Source organism: Haemaphysalis longicornis, unplaced genomic scaffold (assembly GCF_048455015.1).
Source record: "Haemaphysalis longicornis isolate Haplotype H1 unplaced genomic scaffold, Haemaphysalis longicornis Haplotype H1 scaffold_3, whole genome shotgun sequence".
Taxonomy (NCBI): Eukaryota; Metazoa; Arthropoda; class Arachnida; order Ixodida; family Ixodidae; genus Haemaphysalis; species Haemaphysalis longicornis.
Window position 1 is genome coordinate 40,673,934 of NW_027526335.1, and position 6,219 is coordinate 40,680,152.

Genomic DNA, 6,219 nt, shown 5'->3' on the forward strand with positions numbered 1-6,219 from the left:
TACTACTATTTCCGGAATGCCTTTCCGAAAGACCCATTGTGCCTCACGCTGCCTCGTTACCAACGTCGACTTGTCTTTTGGAAAATGTTTCCAGCCCACTTCACGGGTCCTTATAGCGCATTTTATTATTCACGGCTCGCTCGTTTTTCATGGCGACGGACTGGCAGAATCTGTCCCCGTATAGCGCCAGGAAAGCTTACTGTAAAAATTCCGGTAGTCTAAACAATCTTTACAAATTCGCATACTTTTGTGGATAGCAGCCATAAACAGGTTTTTTCTTTTACAAAAATTCTGGAAGCTTAGGTAAAAAAAGAACCTAAAACAGGTGCAATGGTAGGGCTTATATCTGTGGTCAAGTACCACATATTTAAATTTTAAGTTTTGCCCTATGCAGTGTTGCTTTGCCAAAAAAGAATACGTTGCTGGTTTGCTCGCCCTAATGTCGAGCTACTCTTTTAGTCCACATGGCCTGCTGCTGCAATTAAAGTGCATACAATTATTCGTACAACCCGAATCTCCCCTTGCCATGATACAAAAATCCAAGCGGTGCTGCCCAACCACTCCTTTACATAAAAGGGGGGTAAGGGAGTATTCCAGTCCGAAATGGACCACACTTCCTCTGCTAATTTAGGAAAAGCTTAGGATTCAGCTTCGGGTGTGGACTTAAGGCATCTCTGTAAGCGAAATTGCTCCACAGTGCTACAAAGATTACACAAGTTGTACGCAACGAAAAAGGGGTGTCTTTTGTGAAAGGGGCAGTGGTGTTTCACCCGAAAGTGTTCTTGTTAGGAAGAGTAATAAGCGGTATTCTGATGCTACTTGTCAGGTGAGACGAAGTGGCAGACAGCTGCCCAGTAATCGCTTCAGTCCCAAAACATGTTGACATTCCAAAACACTACCATATTTTAGCATTTGCACGCGTGAATGCGGAGTTCAAGAAGAAAACGCCGTTCAAGAAAACATCCCCCTCGCGAGGGGCACGATCAAATGCAGAGCATTTCCGCGGGGGGCGCGCCTGCAAGTCGTATGGATTACGTATTGGTTGTTGTTGTTGTTGTAATTGTTGTCTTCCAGCGTAGACATTGTCGATGAAGTCGATGGTGAAACGTGAAACGTGCCTGAACCCCCTGCCGCGGCTATGACGCAACGTGGAGCGGCTATGACGCAACGTGGCGCGGCTATGACGCAACACAATCCAACACAATCCACTTTAATCCGATCCAAACCAATCCAATCCAATCCAATCCAATCCAATCCAAGCCAAGCCAAGCCAATCCAAGCCAATCCAATCGAATCCAATCCAATGCCCCTCGCGAGAGAGTGTTATAGCGCCGAAATCGCGCCACCACACGAACGCGTGATGTTGACGTCACGATCACGCCACAGATGTTAGCGACCGGAGCGCGCGCGAACGACATATGTGGTTTAAGCGCGAACCGACCGCGGCGAGAGAGCGCGATGCGAGCGCCCCCACCTGTTCTTGCGCGCGAACCGACTGTTGCTCAGCGCGAACCCAACGCGGCGAGAGAGGGTGTTGCGCACGTCCCCACCTGTTGTGCGCCCGAACCGAACGCGGCGAGAGATGGTGTTGCGAGCGGAGAGAAGGCGAGAAGGACGCGGGGGAGAGGGCGCACCTGTGGCCGACGGTTGAATGAGTCAAGGATATAAGGCGCGTTCCTAACCTTCCATTCTGTGTCGGCTTTGTGGCGCAGTGGGTAGAGCACCATGTACCTTGCGTTCTGCCCGCAGAGTCGTGGGATCGAAACCTGGCGCCGGTAAGTATTATTTTTTTATATAGTGTAGGGGGAGCGATGCGGACTACGGATGTCAACGCGGGTGACATCGTGAGTTACTGAAATGCTCTGCATTTAAAAAAAACGAAGGCATTCAATTCGCCGCCTTTCTCTAGACTGCAAAACAAAGCCGTTGCATAGCTTTAAACGATTTCACAACGGCAATACCTACCATATTTTAGCATTTGCACGCGTGAATGCGGAGTTCAAGAAGAAAACGCCGTTCAAGAAAACATCCCCCTCGCGAGGGGCACGATCAAATGCAGAGCATTTCCGCGGGGGGCGCGCCTGTAAGTCGTATGGATTACGTATTGGTTGTTGTTGTTGTTGTAATTGTTGTCTTCCAGCGTAGACATTGTCGATGAAGTCGATGGTGAAACGTGAAACGTGCCGTGAACCCCCTGCCGCGGCTATGACGCAACGTGGCGCGGCTATGACGCAACACAATCCAACACAATCCACTTTAATCCAATCCAATCCAAGCCAAGCCAAGCCAAGCCAAGCCAATCCAATCGAATCCAATCCAATGCCCCTCGCGAGAGAGTGTTATAGCGCCGAAATCGCGCCCCCACACGAACGCGTGATGTTGACGTCACGATCACGCCACAGATGTTAGCGACCGGAGCGCGCGCGAACGACATATGTGGTTTAAGCGCGAACCGACCGCGGCGAGAGAGCGCGATGCGAGAGCCCCCACCTGTTCTTGGGCGCGAACCGACTGTTGCTCAGCGCGAACCCAACGCGGCAAGAGAGGGTGTTGCGCACGTCCCCACCTGTTGTGCGCCCGAACCGAACGCGGCGAGAGAGGGTGTTGCGAGCGGAGAGAAGGCGAGGAGGACGCGGGGGAGAGGGCGCACCTGTGGCCGACGGTTGAATGAGTCAAGGATATAAGGCGCGTTCCTAACCTTCCATTGTGTGTCGGCTTTGTGGCGCAGTGGGTAGAGCACCGTGTACCTTGCGTTCCGCCCGCAGAGTCGTGGGATCGAAACCTGGCGCCGGTAAGTATTATTTTTAAGTGCGAATGCACTTCTTAAGCGAGCCTGAAGCGTCCGCCGCCGTCCGCATTCCGCCGCCGTCCGCATAGCAACAGCTGCGGGTGCGCGCGCTCCTCGTCTTCCTTGGCAACGGGGGGGGGAGATGGGCGCGCGCTGCCTGGCCGCTGACATGGCACATACCCACGTGGGGGATTGGCCAGGAATCTCCTCGTCTTCCTTGGCAACGGGGGGAGATGGGCGCGCGCTGCCTGGCCGCTGACATTGCACATACCCACGTGGGGGATTGGCCAGGAATCGGGCGTGAGAAGGGCTAATGCACCCGCTTAAAGGAGTACTGACACGAAATTTCAAAGCTGAGATCCGCTCTAGCAATCAAGTACAACGACAACACAAATAGGTGTCTGTGCATGGCACATACCCACGTGGGGGATTGGCCAGGAATCGGGCGTGAGAAGGGCTAATGCACCCGCTTAAAGGAGTACTGACACGAAATTTCAAAGCTGAGATCCGCTCTAGCAATCAAGTACAACGACAACACAAATAGGTGTCTGTGAATAAATGCATCTTTCTTTCTTTGTAGTTGTGTGTGTGTGTGTGATCTCTCTTTCGCGAACATTACCGAACCGCGCAAATTCAACTCGTGCATTCGCACTTTCACATTCTTCCCCTCGGGGAAATGCGGGGAATTTTTTTTATATAGTGTAGGGGGAGCGATGCGGACTACGGACGTCAACGCGGGTGACATCGTGAGTTACTGAAATGCTCTGCATTTAAAACTTCTTCATGTTCAGTATCCGTGGGATTTGCACTGCAAAAAGAATATGAAGGGCCATATTAAAGACGATAGTCTTTCTTGGGCTACTTAAACCCAGAAATTTTGGTCTGTCTATATGTCTGTATGTCTGTCTGTCTGTCCGTCTGTCTGTCTGTGACTCGATTCAGCCACCCGGCCAAAGCAAAACAATGCCTGCGCAATAGTCTTATATAGTCACAGCTAAATCTACCCGTCTATGTCCGGTGTAATGTTCATACTTCTCAACATTGTTGAAGAAGAACAAGAGATTACGCAAATATGAGACAACAAATCAATACAGAAGTGATATTTGCAGTGTTCCTTTATAAAAAATTCAAACATGCTTGACTTTTGTTAAAATAAATACTTCATCAACTGCAGAAAAAGAATTCACTCCGCCGTCGCCTGCTGTCGCCCGCGCCACTATAGCTTCTGGCGCCATTTTAAGAAATCAACCGGCAACAGTTACGCAAGGTTCCACTAGATAGGTTCCACGTTCTGCTTGCAACGCACGTGCAGTAGGGAAACGCGGTTCTATAAACGTTGAAGTAGGGCGCCTCGATAAACGAGCGTCTTCGCCGTACGGCAGCGTTCGCATCGAGACACCCGGTTTGAAGCAGTGGAATGCGGGAAATTTAAAATGATTTAAGCAAACCTTTGGAGTCTTTACCTTGGGAGGAGCGCGACGCAAGAGGAACAACATGAGAGGTGAGCGGGAAAGCGAAGGGAGGCATTTCCTTCGCAAAAGCCGATAAAGACTATCGTCTTTTGACGGCATTTGCAACGAAAGGAGCAGCTAGGCGGCCAATTTTTTATCCAAGAAAATGATGAGAGCGGCATATCCTTGATCCAAAATATGTGGAGTTATCCGACATTGAAATGCACTCCTTTGCTTACAGACCAATGCTCACATCGTACAAGCATTCATCGCGAGTTTGCCGTCGGTCTTTCGATGCTTTCAGAGGGCAGGCTCTACGCTTCGGCTCGCAGCGAGCATGCAATCCTCCGGTGAATCAGCTACATGCTCACCGCTAGCAACGTCTCTGCGTTCGACCGAAGGAAAGAAGCTTGGGCTACCGTCGCGTTAGGCGGGATCCAGGCATCCATTTCAAAGATTTAAGGCTCATGAGGTGGATTTCCGCGTATGCGGTGGGAGAGTACAGCCTCACGGAGATTTGTTTTAGAGGAGCGATTTTTCTTCGGCTCGCGCGGGTTTCTGTTGGCTTGGGACTTACGCTATGTATCTCTCGTTCCCCTGCTGCATTCCGTTGGGGGGCACAGGGCCAAGTACGGTCGCATATCTGGCTCGAGTGCGTTCGGATCTGTGGCCACTTATAGAGTCTCTCCGCTACCAGCTTGAGGCAGCTGTCATGAGAGAACAAGTCGATCATCAATTTCACACTTGTTCCACGCGTTTCTCCGCCTTTCGCTTGCTCATTTCTCCCATATCGCCGCGCCGTCTGCACCCCTCGGTGAATTGGAACGTTGTGTATTTAGGAAGGGAATGATATTTATTCCAGAGCCCCTCGGTGACTCGGCCTTCATTTCTGTGACCCCATTGTCGACAGGATTTATTCAAGAAGCATTTTATGAGCGTGTGCCTGAGCGCAGTTTGACCTCACCATATATGTGTACCTGGATGTAAGAGCCAATATGTTTTTGTTTGTGTGCACATCTCGGTCTCCTCGTCGTCACGCTGAATCTCACAATGAGGACTTCGTCACTGCCGTGTGGGGATGAGTACGATGCGTACAACCAGGTAACCAACTTTCTACATGAGAACACAGTTGCAGTTAGGACATCTTAACCGGGTTTTAACTTTTTAGCGTCAAGTTCAAATATCGAGTGTTGTTTCCTGCCTGTTACAAACTAGCAAACCAAGGCTTTCACAAAACGGCGCGTACTTATAAAAGTGCACTTGGTTTAACGTGCAGGAATGCGCAATATGTATGTATATACTAGGGCCACAAAACTTCTCACTAGGGAGCCTAGCTGACATTAACTAAAGTGAGCTTGCTAGCGTTCTATATCTGTTGGCATTGTCCCCACTCCACTACGAATGAACACAGCTAGTTAATTTTTTTGTCTAGCTTAACAAAGAAATTAGATCAATCGACAGATGATCCTGCCTTCTTTTCAAGCTACGCAAGTCTGATTGCAGGGATTCCACACTGACATGACAAATGTGACTGGGACTGCTTTTAGCCTAAATTCTGCTTCCCGCTCCCACACGCTCGTCAACGATATGGGTCTGTAATTGGGCGCCTGGCAACGGGGTCCATTTTTATGAATAGGTACGACGTTGGAAGATTTCCACTGTAAGGGCAACTGACGTGTAAACATAGATATCCTGATTACCACGACAAGAAATTTAGACACCGTGGCTGCGCAGTTTTTCAAAACTAGACAGGGTATGGCGTCAGGACCGGGGTCAGAATGATGCTTCAGTTGTTGAAGAAGATTTAATACTCCATTATATGTTTCATCTATATCTGGCATGGCCGGTAGATGGCACTGGGAACTACGTGCACTTGGTGCACCCACTAGGGGGGCAGAAAAAACTGATTGAAAGTATTTGTTAAAGGGATTGGCTTTATCGACGTTAATAGTTATACATCCTTGATCGGTAGAGAACGGG